The sequence below is a fragment of the Ixodes scapularis genome, unplaced genomic scaffold (assembly GCF_016920785.2).
Source record: "Ixodes scapularis isolate PalLabHiFi unplaced genomic scaffold, ASM1692078v2 PGA_scaffold0__279_contigs__length_252992795, whole genome shotgun sequence".
Taxonomy (NCBI): Eukaryota; Metazoa; Arthropoda; class Arachnida; order Ixodida; family Ixodidae; genus Ixodes; species Ixodes scapularis.
Window position 1 is genome coordinate 110,123,991 of NW_024609835.1, and position 16,603 is coordinate 110,140,593.

Consider the following 16,603-nt stretch of genomic DNA (forward strand, 5'->3'; position numbering starts at 1 on the left):
AAAAAAAAAATTTTTGAATATAGAGCATAAGATCGGTCTCGCCTTGAGGTGCGGCGAAACTAGTTTGCGCTGTAAATGAGAATGCAAATCACAAAGAAAGACCCCCGAGAGAGACGTCGCTTAAAGCTCCGCCAAAACCTTTTTGTTTTCTGGCTTCCATTCAAACCTTCATGTTTTTAGCCATCAGGCGCTATGAAGCTTCAGACCCAGCCAAAATAAACTCTTTTGAAAGTCCGTGTCTCGACCAGTCAGTACCTTTACATCTTTGTGGTAAATCATGAAGATGTGGAATTTGTGTTTTAGGTATTTAACTTGTAAGTTCTGACCGCAAGAAAACGTCACCTTACCTAGCAGCCAAAATATGAATATGCAGAAAAAGATCGTAAAAAACAAGGGGCAGTCTTTTTGTTTAGCAGCCAATAGTGAATTCCTCTTCCTCTTGCATGTGCCAGCCTTGCCTTCTATTATGGTGGCTAACAGTACGCGGAGGTTTACCCCCTTTTCTCGTATTTCAAAATAGCTCTGTAAGGCACAGAACGTCAGTTTACTCGAATAACATCTAGAAAGCGCGCATTGGATCATCAGTCGTTACCCTTCACTCTTGCCGGTGCATCGCCGAGGTGGTCCTGAGGGAAGGGCGTCAGCCCCGTCCCGTGTCGACCCTGGTCGTAGAGCGGCTTCCTGCGCGTTGCTTCGGACGCTCCGGCGGGCTTCTTCTTCACCCTTTTGATGGTGGTCACCCGCTCCACTGTGCCCGGGCGACCCTGGCTGCGATTCGGGGCCTCCTGCTCCGGAAGGAGCCGGAGCGCTTCGTTCGTCTTGTTCCTCGTGGGTCCGGGGGTTGTGGGCTCTTGGGCCGTCGCAGCAAGATTCGTCGTGACTGCAAACACCGTCGTTGTAGCCGACTGCGGCAAGCTTGTGGTCGCGTTTCGGGAGTCTAAGGCAGGTTCTTCCGTGGGCTCCGCGGTGGTTGTGTGGTTCGAACTGGAATGTGTCACTTGCGAGAGTGCCTAAAGTAAGGAAAGGCATCACATTATCAGGGGCAGGTACCTGTACTCAGCATCATTGTAAAATCACGCTATACGTTAAGTAAGAAAACAAATCAAGAGTTATATTTATTGTATTGAGGTTCAGACGGCGCAAAGTTGATGGACAAGTGCGCCAGTTCATTACGAAGGTTTTTAACGGGCCTTTAGTAGTATGACAACCGCACGCCGGCGCGATAATCATCCCGGTTAAAAAGGGGAGGGTAAACCTTTGTAAAGTAGGAAACGTTTATAGTTTATGCATGTTGCTTATTTTTATTCTCGTGTGCTCGAGGAAATAAGTTATTTAAATGTTGATTGGGCCTATCTATATTCCGGGCAAAAGAGAAGTTTATGAAGATGTAAAGCTCCCGCCTATGCGCGAAGTATTTTTTCTTAACTTTAACAATGCAAAAAAGGCGAAACAATAGAATAGTGACCGGTAGAAAGATGCTGTTAGTTTTGATAGCTGATTCGGTGACGTAAATATGAATACAAGGGTAGAAGAAGGCTACATTTTATGCGGAACATTTTAAAGTACCGACCTTACAACAAGTGGTGGCAACATCTCTACGTTTATTTATTATTTTGAGTTAGCTCGACTTTCATCCGAGAAGAAAGTTTCTGAGGGGAAACTCAACAGTTGCGCTTCGTTTCATTTAAACTCGACTAACGGTTCAAAATTTCAATCGAGGATACGCTAGAAAAGCTAGTGAAAAATACCACTTTAAAAGATTGGTAGACAGCGCTCATCGCCTCCCGCGTGTGCTCGTCTAAAATAGAACTCAGTATGCACCATTCTACGGAAACTCGTCCTACCACTCTGCTACTTTCGCAATTCAATTGCGCGTTACAAGGTTTTTTTTATTTTCTCCACAATGATTTCAAGTTTTGCTAACAAACATTAAAATAAAAAAAAAAACCCTACCTGCCGACGTGCCACAGCCTGCTTTTATACTGCCGTCCCTTGAACATCATTAAGCCCTTGTTTGTGCCGCCAAAGAGCGGCGTTTGTAATGTAAATACGAGAAGAGTTGCATGCGTTTGATTTTCCACCTCCCGCACCCAGCTGCACCGGGTGCACACCATCGCATTCGATGTACGAGTACAGCCTATCTAAAAACACATACCCGAAGTACACTGCCCTGCACTTTTCTACATCGTGCTACTTTTTCTACACAGGTGCGCGCTCGTGCTGGTAAACCGGCCAAGCAACACTGCTGTTGCGCTTCCATGCCTCGTGGGTCATTATCAAGCGACGCCCAAGTACGTGGCGGTGCGTGATATTTTCACGCTGGGCTGTAATTATTTATACGCTGCTGTTGTCTGTAGCATAGAGCAATTTCTTACCGGCGAAACGATGAGCACGTGAGCAAGTGTTAGCAGGAAGAGAAGCAAGGTGGGTCTTCTGGGACGGCGGCCGCTGGGATCCCGCGCGGCCGCGGATCCTGCCATGGTGCCTTTTCTCGGCTAGTTTCTGCCTTGATTTCTTGGCTCGATCTTTAGGCACTTGAGCGAAAATCATATTTTCCCAATGTAAGGAACCTTGATCGCGATTGTGCAATAGCAATTTGTCGTCCGTTATATTTGCCGTTTTGTATACGGGGCACACAGTTCAATATCAGGGATCGAGAATTTATATTTAATTTACAAAGGTTAACGTGCTTCAGGGAACTTTGAGCGGTAAATCGGCGGCCACAAATGCACCCCCCCCCCCCTTCCCGGGTCTGGGTTGCCACCATCTTGCGCGTTTGGCAGATTAGTGTTCACATGACGTCAAGATGGCTGTGCCCTTACATGGGCCGAGCGCGGCGGTGCAAATCGCTTTGACCTCGACCACCGCGCTGTTGGAACCGATTAATGTTAAATCGCGGCGTGTGCCGCGTTTGCGTAAGCAGACGATGAAGAAGTACGACGGTGTTGTGCATCTATCGCACGAGGTATGACCAGGCATTGATACCGATACGCTAGAATCGGCCGTATGTTGGGCACCATTCCGGTTCACCTCTCCAAGTTCACCCAAGCTCGTTGACACAAGTAGAGGGATTTTGCACTGAAGGATAATTACGGCAAAAGTGTATTAGAGCTCAACCTATGAGCGGTAACTTGTACAGTACGAAAAGTAATAGGTAAAGCAATGAATTTTTCTGCGTAGGACAATCATCACCAACATTCTGGAATATTCTCCCGGTGCGCCCTTTCTCGAAAGTACTCAGCAAAATTTGGTAAAAATTTGCTGAGAACAATAATAAACAGCAATAACAACTTTGTAAATTGTAATATTGCCCGGAACGATTTTAGAATGAAATAATACAGTATTTATTAATACAAATCGAAAACTCAGGAACGTATTTTTTTTTTTTATGTTCCGAGACCCGACATATTTTTTTTTATTCGGTCCTATCGACCACTTAAAGAAAGTGTTAAATTTCTGACGAACACATTAAAATAATGTAAAATCCCTGTTGATTGTAATAACGTGGAGCTAGTAGCACGTACCAAAATACAAATACAATTTTTTCAAAAAGTGATTTAGTTCATTAGAAACGTTTCGTGTGAACCGCAGTATTAGCCATTGTAAAGTTACTGCTCCCGTGTAGATTTATGTGCTGAGGTAAACAACCTTCATAAACGCTCACGGTCGCATGATGAATGACATGACACGTTTGTAACGTCATTGCCAGTTAGGGACCACGTGGGACCCCTGGTATTCATATTAGTCTATCGCGCACGCCTGAGCAATATGTAACCATAACGTTGCTTCTAATATGCAGGGTGTTTAATTTTAACTCAAACATATTTATAAAAAAAAAATCGGTGAAAGGTAGATTAATGCGGGTACTGCAGATGAGTTATACTGCCAGAAAGACATGCTATACGGGGATAATCCTCACAATAAGTCAGATAATAAACTAAAACCTGTTCATTAACTTTTCAGTTAATAAAATGAACATATGGTTCCAACTAAAAATGTGTTGAGCGTCATCGAAAACCACAAAATCAGTCAGTTTTCGGAGGGACTTGAATCACGTAGGAAGCGCAATTTTACGTAAACTTTCTCACTCGTGCAGTTAGCGGTGAGAAAACGTGGATATAATCCGCGCTCTCGCAGCGCTAGCATTGTGCCTGCTGCTCGAATGGCAGCGTCTGTGAACCCCCGTGTTTCCCACGCGCTTGAGTTTCGTCTAAAATTGACGAATTTAGCTGTTTTCGATGACTCTCAGCAAGTTTCTAATTGGAACTGTTCATTAGTAAAATTAATTGTTTATTTTTAGTAAGGAAATTTTTTAAAGACATATTAGTTAATTATTCGACTTATAGTGAGGATTATCTCTTTACATTATGTCTTCCTGGCCGTATAACTCACCCGCACAAATCGCATTAGTATACTTTTCACGAATGTTTTCAAATAAACCTGTCTAAATTATAAACAAACACACCGTTCATACGCTGTGATAATGTCTTCGAAGAAGCTAGGCACCGCAAACTTCTAGTCGAGCTGGTGCAGTTGTATAAGTCCAGACAATAATGACGAAGTTTCTAAGGTTCCTTTTCAAAAAGGTTTGAGTGAGTCGCGATGGCTGTTCTGACTTTATGTTTATGATCCCCATTATTGAGGAGCAACCGCGATGCAAGATTCCGAAGGTTGGAACGCGATCTTAATACCATATCAAATTATGTTTGAGCGTATCTAATCTTCAGATAGCGTACTTCCAGCACGTCGATAACAGACCAACGTCCTTCACAGACATTGCACAACTTCCATTATTTCTTATGTTGGTGACCTTGTGACTGTTCTGTGTAAGCAATATTTGACGAGCGCGAATCTGTTTTTTTGATGAGCAATATATACGGAGGTTTGACAGTGTCCCCTATCGAGGTCAGCTTTCTGTCGAAGCAAAGTATTTGTCTCACGAGTCTAGCCTATAAAACACGCACTTTCGGAAGTACCATAGTGGAGAGTGAATGGGCTAAGGATCTAACACTCTACAGTAAATATAAAGAGAACATAAAAACAACAACAACAGGTATCCAAGAAAATAAAATTTTGTTTACCACACTGTTTTCTGCAGCATCTTCTAAGCTACACTTGAATTCTTCTTGAAAAGCCGTTTCATGAGTCAAGCAGTGCAAACTCACCCGAGGTTTGGAGCACGTACGGAAGAGGTCCTTCTTGAGGTACCCGAGGGACGTACGCCGGCAGTTCCTTTCCCCGCGCGAAGTGAAAGTGCTGGCCCGCGGCGGCGAGCGGCGACGAAGGGTCCCAATTAGCGGCTCGGAAGCGGTGACCCTAATGAACCGAACAGTCGCCCCCAGCTCGCGCCGCCGCTGCCGTGGCCAGCGAGCCGTGCCGGGACCTGGCCGGACTGGCCTCCCCCACCCCCCTTGTGTGTGCTCAGAAGAGGCTTACGACAGAGCGCACTCGCCCACGCATTATGCAAGAGGGCACCGACTCTCTTGTCACCAGTGTCTTGGGGAGCGTGTCCGTGTCTTCTGATACAAAGTGCCGTTTTAATTTGCCGACGGAAATAATTGGCCCCCGGAAAACAAGAGGTCCAAAAGGGCACGGTTGTGTGTCAGTGCGACCAGGATGTGTGTCGCTGTAAGCTTTAACTCGGTTTTTTATTATCGAACGGGCGTGAAATTAGCACTGGGAACTTTTCCAGCTAAGTTGATGTCGTTCATCTTACGTTAGAGGAAGAAGTGGGAGGGATCGGAAGTGGTGAGCTCACATGAACGCACCTCTGAGGCGTCGGGTGCCCAGCGCCGTAAACTGAGGTTAAGGCGTAGTCTATTCAACATGAGACAAACAGAAGGATTCTAGAAAGTGCTACTGTGGCAGAAGCTTTCGTACAGCTTAAGTAAATTTTAGTTCGAGGAGTTTTAATTTTGTTTTCCCCGCTCGGACTTCCTGGTCTTGGCTCTTCGCTTACTTTCTTATCAAACGGACGATTTATTGAAAACTTGTTTTATTCCGCGTTTTATGCACTGTGCTGCTGCTGTGTTGTGGTAGTCAAATAACAAAAACAAATAACAAGAAGGAGGTAAAAAGAACTGGATTGTAGTCGCACGTTAAACGAACAAGGTCCTTACGGTTGCTTACCCACAGAAAAGATGAATAGACAATCATCAAAAACCCTTGAATTACCCCAGCAAATTTGAAGACCCCGAAAATATTCAACAAAATTTTACTGTTGCCGGGATTAAAAAAAATTAAAGACCTTTGCAATTTACTGAAACGCCGAATTAGAGCGCAGCTCTTGAGGATGAGGAGGGGATGGTACGGAGGGGAGGGGATGCCCCTCTTCCTTCCCTGCTAAATTTAGCGGGGAAAATTTTCCGCTGAATATAGTGGAGAAATTTTACCCTCGTGACGTCACACGTGACGTCACTAGGGTAAATCTAGCGAGAATTTTCCCCCCAAATCTAGGGGAAAAATTTTTCCGCTAAGTTAAGCGGGAACATTGGCAATGTTAGATGCGTGTGACGTCACGCGACGTCATACGTGACATCCCGTGCGACGTCACGAGGGTAACCCTTGTGGCCCTCATGGCCCGCGTGAGGGCAACTCCGTGAACCTCGTGAGGGTAATCCTCGTGACCCTCATGAGGACTACTCCGTGAACCTCGTGGGGGTAACCCTCGTGAGGGAAACCCTCGCGATCCTCGTGAGGGTAACTCCTATAACCCTCGTGAGGGTAACCCTCGTAACCTTCGTGAGGGTAACCCTCGTGAGAGTAACCCTCATGAGGGTAACCCTTTTGAGGATAACTATCCCTCGCGACCCTCGTGTGGGTAACTCCCGTGACCCTTGTGAGGGTCACGCTCGTGACCCTCGTAACCCTCATGGGGGTAACCCTAGTGACCCTCGTGAGGGTAACACTCGTGACCCTCGTGAGAGTAACCCTCGTAACCCTTGTGACGTCACATGTGACGTCACGTGTGACGTCATTATGAGAACTTCCCATAATGCAACGCGCGGTTACACCGACGGCAATGCTGACGCCGACGGCGACGCCGTTCAAGCCGGAAACGGGCGCCTAAGAGCTGCGCTCTGAAAATTCACAGGATCCTTCGGTGATGCATTGGTGGATCCTTAGGGTATGCGTTAGCAGGACCCTTGGAAACGCAATATACGTGCCCCTTTGGGAAACGATAACGCTGACCCCTCCACTTTTCTTTTGCTTCTTTTATTTTTTGCTGTCTCTTTCTTGCCTCTTTACGGGGTCAATGTTTGCATTTCCGAAAGGCGGACATGTGTGGCGTTTCCAAAGGATCACGCTAACGGATTCCCCGAGAATCCACCAATGGATCTTCCTGTAATTTTTTTTACACCTTTTTTGTACTCTGCCTGTCAGACTACGTCGACGCCCTTGGATACGGTCATCCATAGCACTCGTGGAAAGAACCACATCCATATCACTCGTGGAGTGAACCGCATCTATCGTTTACTACACACACACTTCACAACCCACGCACTGCTAGTACGGAAACACAAAGCGAAGAACAACCGGCGAGAGCAGAGAGGCAACTGAGCATGCCCGTAATCTAGAGCGCTACGGCGCAAGACCTCCTAGATAACAAAGCCGTAGTGCTGAATGAAATGGCGTCATCAGAGAAGGCCTACGCTGGGCACAGATTGGACACAACGATTGGTTCAACGTTCGGCTCAAACTTGTCTCGAAGCCGAACGCTGATGCAGCACTTGTTTTCAATCTGTGTCCAGCGTTGGCCTTCTCTACGCGATCGAATTCAGCACAACGTAACCCTGGAGTGAGAGGAAAAAAGGGACGCACAGACAGGAAACTTCGGAGTTTCGTGTCTGTCCGTCCCTTTTTTGTTCCCTCGCTCCAGGGTTTGTCTATCCTTAACAAGCTCGATTGCCTACTTTCTTTAACTTCCCTCAGTACTACGGCTTTATTATCTAGGAGGTGTTGCGCGGCGCCTCCTCCTTTCTGGCTCTGCGTTACTTTGCCGAATACGAAAGGGCTCGCTTTACCGGAAACCCGGCGGTGTCTGTCAGTTCGCCAGCGCCGGGGAGAGAGGGAGAGGTTGACGCGTGGTTACATCAGCGCTTCCGACCAATGGGAGCGTCGCACGCGACAACTGTCAAGCGAAAGACACCGCCGGGGTTTCGTCGAAACGAGCGTTCTAACGCTCACGCATTAAAAATGAGAAACCTAATGCTCGGCATCGGGACAGAGATGATGGTATTTTTACGTAAAAATATTAACCCTCCGAGGTAATTCGCGAGCCACCTTTCGCAGATTGCAATGGTTGGTTATCCGCGTATTCTGCCGCAAATGTTTCATTTACAATCCGGCTTTTACTCGATTAAAGGCAATATACCAGATATGCAGTTTGCCATTTCAGCGCACGACTTCTGCAAGACTGAAACAAAACAAAGAAAAAATGTCGTTTCCTCGCATCATATATATATATATATAAATATATATATAAAGATGTTTTGAAACGATGGGGCGGGGGTGTTGATATATATATATATATATATATATATATATATAAATATAAAGATGGTTTTAAAACGATGGGGCGGGGGTGTTGATGAAGTCGAGACAGGTGTGCTTGATTTTGCTGAGATAATTGAGGCGAATAACTTACGCCTCGGGCTTTCAGTCACTGTAGCCACGGCCACTCTGCAGCTTTCCATTCTCATATATATTATATATCCGTCTAGACTTTCACATATCGTGAAGATCTAGATGACAGTTTTTTGTTTTGTTCGTTTCAGGGATGGGCAGTATTTCAAATACAAGTATTTGAAATACGTATTTCAAGTACTTTGTGTATTTTGCATTTATATTTAATTACAAATTGGGTAATGTATGTGACGTGTGTATTTATATACTAAAACGTGGGTATTTCAAATACAATTGTAATTAAATACAATTTTGTGGGCGAAAATACATCCCTCAAATTTATTGTCACTGTCCAGAGCAGGAAGAAAACTACGTTCTGCACCGAATGCAGTGTCTCTCAATCAAGCACAAGCGTTTAGTGACTTTGTGATTACGGCGCTAGTCCAGGGCAAGAATAGTGACAAAATTAACGTTCACAGGCAGACTGGCTAAATAAGTGCCTGTGACAACTTGTGATGCTTTCCAGCCTGATTTCCCTCCATATTTTTGCCTGGAACATTCTAAATGCGCGGGTCGTCCAGATTTTTGTAACTGGTGCGAGTTGCAACAATAAAAAATGTTCTAGTTAGTGTTGCGCGTCTTGGTCGTCTCGGTTCTTTGTTGGTCTATACCAAAATGTAATCGACAAAAAAGCTGCTTGAAGCTCTGTACTTTTTTCACCTATTACGTCCAAGCTGATTACATTTTTTTGTGATTTTATTTCTATTACGTTACTAGAGCCTCGCACTAACTCCCGAGTGTGCAATGCAAAATTAAAGTGAGATACCCAGAAACCCGTTGCAGGTGCCCTGGAGTCGCTGACGCAAATTTTGAGGAATGTATTTCGAAAAGTATTTGGAGGAGGCCAAATACATTTGGTTGTATTTGTATCTTGTATTTAAATATTTTTTTTGGAAATGTAATTAGGTTTGTAATTAAATACATTTTTGACGAAGTATTTTGTATTTGTATTTCGATACATATTTGCATGCATTTTGCCCATCCCTGGTTTGTTTGAATTATGTTTATTGATGAGATGAGGATTCGCTTGTCTTGGTGGGGTGGCCTGAGACAGGAAAAAAAAAAGGGGGGGGGGGGCCTTGGTGTTGAAGAAGGAACGGGATGACGTGAAAAAAATAAATGTGATGATATGATGGGTCCCCGTTTCCCTGATGTAGCGTATCAGAAAATCGAGGACTGCTTTCCTGTGCTGTGGTGTTCCCTGGGGTCGGAACCACTCCTCCAGCGTCGCCGGTCTTTCCTCTTCCCGAAGAGACTGAATCGCTTTCTTCCCGCAGCCGTTTCAGGCCTGCACAGACCCAGAGGAGGAGGTGGCGTAGTGTGGCTGTGTTGTTCCCGGTGCAGGCCTTGCATCTGGAGCCCTCGAGGTCGACGAGCCCGAGGCTGGCTTGTTTGGCCGGTGTGAATGCTGTTCTGTGAGATAGTTCTTCCGCTGCGGACCTGTGTGCCCTCTCATTCCCGGGGATTTCGCTGTGCCCGGGAAGCCAAGTGATGTGCAGGTCGGTGCCCCGTATGCGCAGCTCCGTCGCCACTTTCTTGATCTTTTTGATTGTTCGACCCTTTGGTCTGCTGCTGCGTGTTGCGTTAATCGCTGCTTGCGAGTCTAAAAATTCTGGCGTGCGGTTCCGTCGCGCTCTTTCCTGCATTGTCCTCGGCGGCCGCCAATATCGCCCTCAATTCGGCCTCCCTCACCGTCATGCCCGACGGTAGTGAATCGGTTTCTGTCCTGCCTCTCCTTGTGTCATGCCAGGCCGATGTCACTTTGTCATCGTTCTTTGCGGCGTCGGTATACCGTACTTCCTCGCTTGGCGCATGTGCTTCGCACCATGCCGCTCTAGATGACAGGACGGAGCCGCGCCAGACCGACTTTCTTGACGTCGTACCATGTGATTTTATTTTCACTCCTATCCTGCTCGAGAACTGACCTCCTCTAAAACGTTAACGCTTCATGTGAGGTCCGAATGACCGTCTGGTACGCGGTGATTGCGGTGCTTCGAACGTCAGTTCTGCTTCGTCTATTCGAAATATTCTGAGGGTTAACCCCGAGGCCTTTTTATCTAGAAGGTGACACTGAGTATAACTTTACACACGCTTAGATTCACATCGGAGACTTAATTTTTAATTCTCAACAACTTATTAATAGTGCACAACAATCGCCTTTGACCTAGGGGAGGTGGTTTGAGGAGGGCTGAGAACGACGTCTGGCGGTTTTCGTAAAGACATGGCCCCCTCAGACTATTATGAACACCATGCATGCGCTTGCCTTTTCGTATGCCTCAGCCCCATCCCAACCCACTGGCATGCAGATCGTCAATCTCTCCATCGTGCCCTACGAACGCTCAGTGCATCCCCGGTTGCGTCAGCGTCTCATCCCCAAGGCAGGTTGCGCAGCATCGTCCTCTTCTGCATGGCTCCAAGGCCGCCACTGTTGTCGCTCATTAATTCGCCTCGACATTGGGCGCGCGCCTCACAGCGACCCAGTTGGCGTCGACAAAGCCGCGGTGTCAAGGCGACGCCGACGGGAGGAGCCAGCGCCCTTTGTCGTCGCTTGTCTGGCCGCCGCCGTGCTGATTCGGTCGCCGACGTCTTTTGGTCACGGCGGGTGTGCCTACATTTCAGAGTGTTTACAACTTTCGATCAGTTCACGTGACTTATGGGCCGTGCCTGCAATGCGAGCGAGGTGCGAGGAAATGACGAAAGTGTTGATTGTATGCCTAGCGTCTTCGCCTCTCCATCCGCTTTTCTCATATCCACGAAACAACGCACATATGCGCACGTGCACCTAATTAAATTGGACTAAATTAAACTTAAAACGCTCTCCGTTGCCCCCTCTCTCCGTTCCAAGCTCTTTCGACGCAATCGAAGACTGTCGCTCCAATGGCGGATGTGCCCAAGGGTGCTTCCCGTGGCTCCGGATAACGAGGAGTCACGGGCATGCGCTTTTGGGACGCTTCGCAATTGTGCGGGCCTGCCCTGCTCGTGCCGTTGCCAAGACCTTGCGGCATTACAGCCGCTCTCGCTCGTTACACGCGTGGCGAATGGAATAAATCTTTGTTAAAGCCGCACTCAGCTGTTTTGGCTCACCGACGGGCAGAGTCGTATGCTACGGAAGCACATAAAATGTCGCAGATTGCGATCTGGTTCGCGGAAGCTGGTTGGAATCGAAAATGAACAAAGTTGACGTTTGTTACACCGTTCGTGCGCCCACGGCGCCAGATATAGTTATTGAATTTGTTTCCAATAACAATTTTGGTGATTGTTGTTCTATCGCGTACCTATAGACGCAATCAGTAAGTTATGCTTTGAATCAGTTGGAAGACTAGGTTCTTATTTCGCTACTGAAAATACGACTCACGCTATTTTATGACACTGTTTAACATTCAGGTTTTTCCAATGAAGATAATTACCTCACTACATGAGAAAGCCCAAAAGGTTTGCCGGCGTACGCTTTTTACATCTCGTTCTTCCGACATTGTAGGATGCAACAGTTTCAAATATTATGGTACGATAGTTAGGTATAGGGCACTGTGCTGCTGTCCACATAGGCATTTTTTTTTGGGCCACTTTTGTTTGAAGGCTGTACGTCGCCTCTGTTTGGCCCGATAATATCGTGTGAAATGTTGAGTTGTGTTTCTGAAGGCCAGCAAGACCGAAGTAAAGATAGCATACAGTTCTAAGAAAACACGATTTTCACATCATTCGGCAGAAGCGAATTCTATGAAAGGACAGCCCTGGCATTCCCTGCGAAACGCAGGGATGGTGAATGCATTGTAGTGAATAACGAAGCGTAGCAAAAAAGATCGACTCAAATAAATCTCTGCTCCACAAGAGGCAAAACAGCCTGAAGGCCTCGCACTGTAGAAACAAAACCACCAACCCTGACCAAAGCCGTCAAACATTGTCCTCTTCCTCCGTGGAATATTATCAGAGTTGAATGGATCCAACTCAGCGAATGAACCCAAGCCCGATACCGAGCATCCTTCGACGCGGTACCCAACCGAACGCTGACACAGCAGATTAGACACAAGTGCTGACACAGCCCTCGTGCCCAAGTGCAAGCCCTTGGTAATGGGTGACTCTAACGCTCCAGGCATTAACTGGTCGGAGTTCAATATTCTTACCGACAATTTTTACTGTAAGCAGAAATACAACCTTCTTCTACACTCCGCTTCTTTCTTAGATTTGACCCAGCATAATGATAGCCTTAATACTCGAGGTAATGTTCTGGATCTAGGCTTCTCTGATACAAAAGGTGTTTGCGCGACTTGGAGTGAACTATCAATGGTTCCTGAGGATTTGTATCACCCTGCACCTCATGTAGCGCTCTTTTTTCGTGATACCCTGGTTTGCAGTCCTTTTTAAGTCTTCCCCACCCCCTATCACCCCTTCACCGAACACACACACAGCTCGTACACTAAAAAAAGGGCGTAATCTTACCTCCTTTGGTTCCATATAATGCACCCCAAAACTTCAGTTCGACGTACACCACAATGACGTCTAACAGACGGCCCCAACTTTTAGGAGGGGCTTGATAACGGTGCGATATAACTTAATAAACAGCTAAAGAACGTTTCAAAGTCTTGTAAGAGAACACTGAGGTTTTAAAGTAGGGCCAAGAAAACTCCGATTTTTTTTTTGTAGTTAGTGACGCGTGCATTATCTATATTAATAAGCTGTCCCACTTGGCTATCAAGTTGCTCGTGAAAGTTGGTACCCTCGGTTCGACATCAGCACCAGTGCGCTGTATGTCGAACTAAAGTTTTGGTGTGTCTCATTAGTAAAAAGGGTGTAGGATTATAGCTTTTGTTGTCTGAGAGTGTACAATATTTTGGCGCAGAAGGCTACATCAGAATGTACCGCCATCTCTTGGGTGTCAATTGGGCGAGTATCTCAAAATCTTCCGATGTAAACGAACAGGTCAATCGATTTACTAGGGCTATTCGGAAAGCTGCGGACAGATATACAAGGTGTTTTTTTTTGTTTTTTTTTTAACTTTACAGGTTCGTTAAAAAAAAAAAAAGCCATGAAAGCTTCACTTATGCGGTTTATGCAGTTGATTTAGTGGTTTTCGATGACGCTTAGCAAGTTCCTAATTGGAACCATATGTCTATTTTTACTAATTAAAAAGCTAATTGACAAATGTTCCTTAATTAGCTGACTGATCGTTATGATTGGCTCCCTATGCTATGTCCCCCGGGCCACATAACTTACCTGCACAAACCGCATAAATGTAGCTTCCATGTTTTTTTTTTTTTTCTAAAAATCTATCAAGGTTAAAAAAAAACAAAAAAAAACCCTCATTTATTTATGTGAGGCGTATTCACACGGCGGACAAATTTAGAAAACCAGGTCCGCGGACCAGAAAAAAACATGCGTATCAAGTGACGTTTACGTCATTACGGAAATGTCCAGAGGTCCGCGCTAAGTCCGCGGACCCGGCGCTATATCCCACGCTTACCATGGAACGAAATGAGGACTGCGAGTCCGAGCTCGTATCTCCGGTTGCTGCTTTCGCTGCGCGTGCTACCAAACAAGATCAGCACTTCTCAAAGTTGTGACCTTGCGCCCGTAGCTTTCGCTGCACTCCAAGCTAAAAGATAACCATCGCAACACACACGGGACGCTCGATTTGCATCCAGTTAACGTCTGGCTAATCGGCCATTGGAAGAGACAAAGAGGAAGGGTCCCAGCGACGAAGAAGCATTCTTTCTAATGTTACTCAAGGAAGGATCTCTACTACTGTGGTGCCTCTAATACGATCATTACCGAAGAAATGCAGCGCTGCTTCTGCCGGTGTGGCCCTAACATGGCGGGTGAGTTCATTGAACGCTGACGGATACATGTGAACGGCGCAGTTCTGCTTGCCGACTTATATTTGTCTAACATTTCAGATGAAAGGAAACGTTGTTTTGAAAAAAAGAAAAAAAGAAAGCGACGCATCTTCAGAAAGAAAAGGCAGAACATAATAAATGGCGAAGTTGTTGAAGACGAGTACGGCACGCGGAGACACGGGCGCCACGAGTCTGTGCTTCTCCGGGCATGCACGAATATCTACAGAGAAAGTAGGAAACCTTATGCTTTGAGTGACCCAAAGGTAATTTACTGATTCCTTGTTTCACGTTGACGAGTGTTCACGCTATCTTTCCATTGATGGAACACACTGACTCATGTGCGAAACAAGGCTGTCGATGGCTAGCATAGTTATTTGTATTCGTATTTAGTTTATTTTGAGTGACCAATAACGGCCGAAGCCTGCATATTGGTGCCCTTGTTAGTAATAACGCAGATTACATATTGTCACGGATGACAAGTGACGAGGCGGTGAATGACCGAGTAAACTGAACGTTTAATGGGGCGAACTTGTGCCCGAAAATAAAAATGAAAAAAAAAAAAAAGATAATAACAGAGCGTCGCGGGCGTCGAAGGCGGCGAAGCAGCAAGATCGAACGCTGAGGCGAAAACTGACTCCGGCTTGCAACGCGGGGCCTTATGTACTTACAGTGCTAATCACACTTGTCTATAACGCGCAAGCGAGCGGCTTTCTCCGGGGAGCGCTAGACTGGTGGCATTCGCGGAACTAAGCTAGTCACGCGCGCGTGGCGCAACATGGAACGGCCCGCTCGAGGTGTGTCCTGCCCACTCTTTCAGCTTGATAAGCGATAAAAGTAAAGTGCTTTATGATATATATATTTTTTTTTTTATGACGAAATCGTTGATACGCCTTCATGCTTTGGTGTGTTTATTGTTCGAGCAATGAATGATGTTTGTAAAAAGCGTGCGAGCAGCCTTCCGAGTTCGCCGCCAGCTGACAGAGTGGGCAGGACGACACCCCTCGAGCGGGCCGTTCCATGTTGCACCACGTGAATAGCTTAGTTTTCGCGAATGCCACCAGTCTAGCGCTCCCCGGAGAAAGCCGCACGCTCGTGCTTTATAGACAAGTGTGATTGGCACTGTACATGCGTGAGCTTCTGGAATAATCGGCGTAGAATGTTCGACGCGTAGCATTATTCGGACCTCGAACAAGCCCAACACGATTCTCGAATTTACCAGAAATCTAAATTGCAGGAAAAAACAAAAGGACGCGTAACTCCCGGGAACCGAACGCTGGCTCTTCGCGTGGGAGGCAAGCGCAATAACCGTTAGGCCACGGCCGCGCTGCCGGCGTGGCGCGCGGCAATTCAAGCAAGAAAGATTTCATCATTTCACTCTTTTTTTTTAAGAAAAAAACACACACTTAAGAATTGAATATTTACAAATTCTAAACATTATATCAATCTACGAAACAAGCACTTTTTTAACTGAGTTAAGTTAGGTTTTTTAGGGCTGAATACGTCAATGTCATCTGATTCTAGATGACTGAAAGAGTTTCTCAGTCGGCCTGAAGGTGACGTAAAATACGACGATTAACATAAAATTCGCAATTAAAACTAATATTTATGCCTGGTATATTATAGTTAATAGATGAGACCAGATAGCTAATATCCTAATAGGAATGTATGCATTTAAACAAGAATACAAAGTCGCGCGAACGTCGTCTTGATGCAAGTTAAGTAATTTGCAATTGTTTAAGTATTTTGTTGTAGGCATATGACTTATGTGAAGGAGATCTGAACGACAAATTCTGGCAATCTGTTTCTTTACACGCTCCACCCTTTTGGAAGCTGTAGCACCGACGCTATTCCAAATCACAGAGGAGAAGTAATGTTTAGGAAAAATTATGCTTCGATGAAGCACGAAGAAATATAAAGCACTCGAAAAACCCTTACTAAATCTGGAAATTGTGCTCAGAAGACGAAAGCATGAGCTCACAACGTTTGACGCCTGCGACTTAGAGTTAGGTTTAAATTAAGCATCACTCCAAAATTGTTCACAATAGTAACGCGAGTAATGAACGAGTCTCCTATGTGGTACAGAAAAT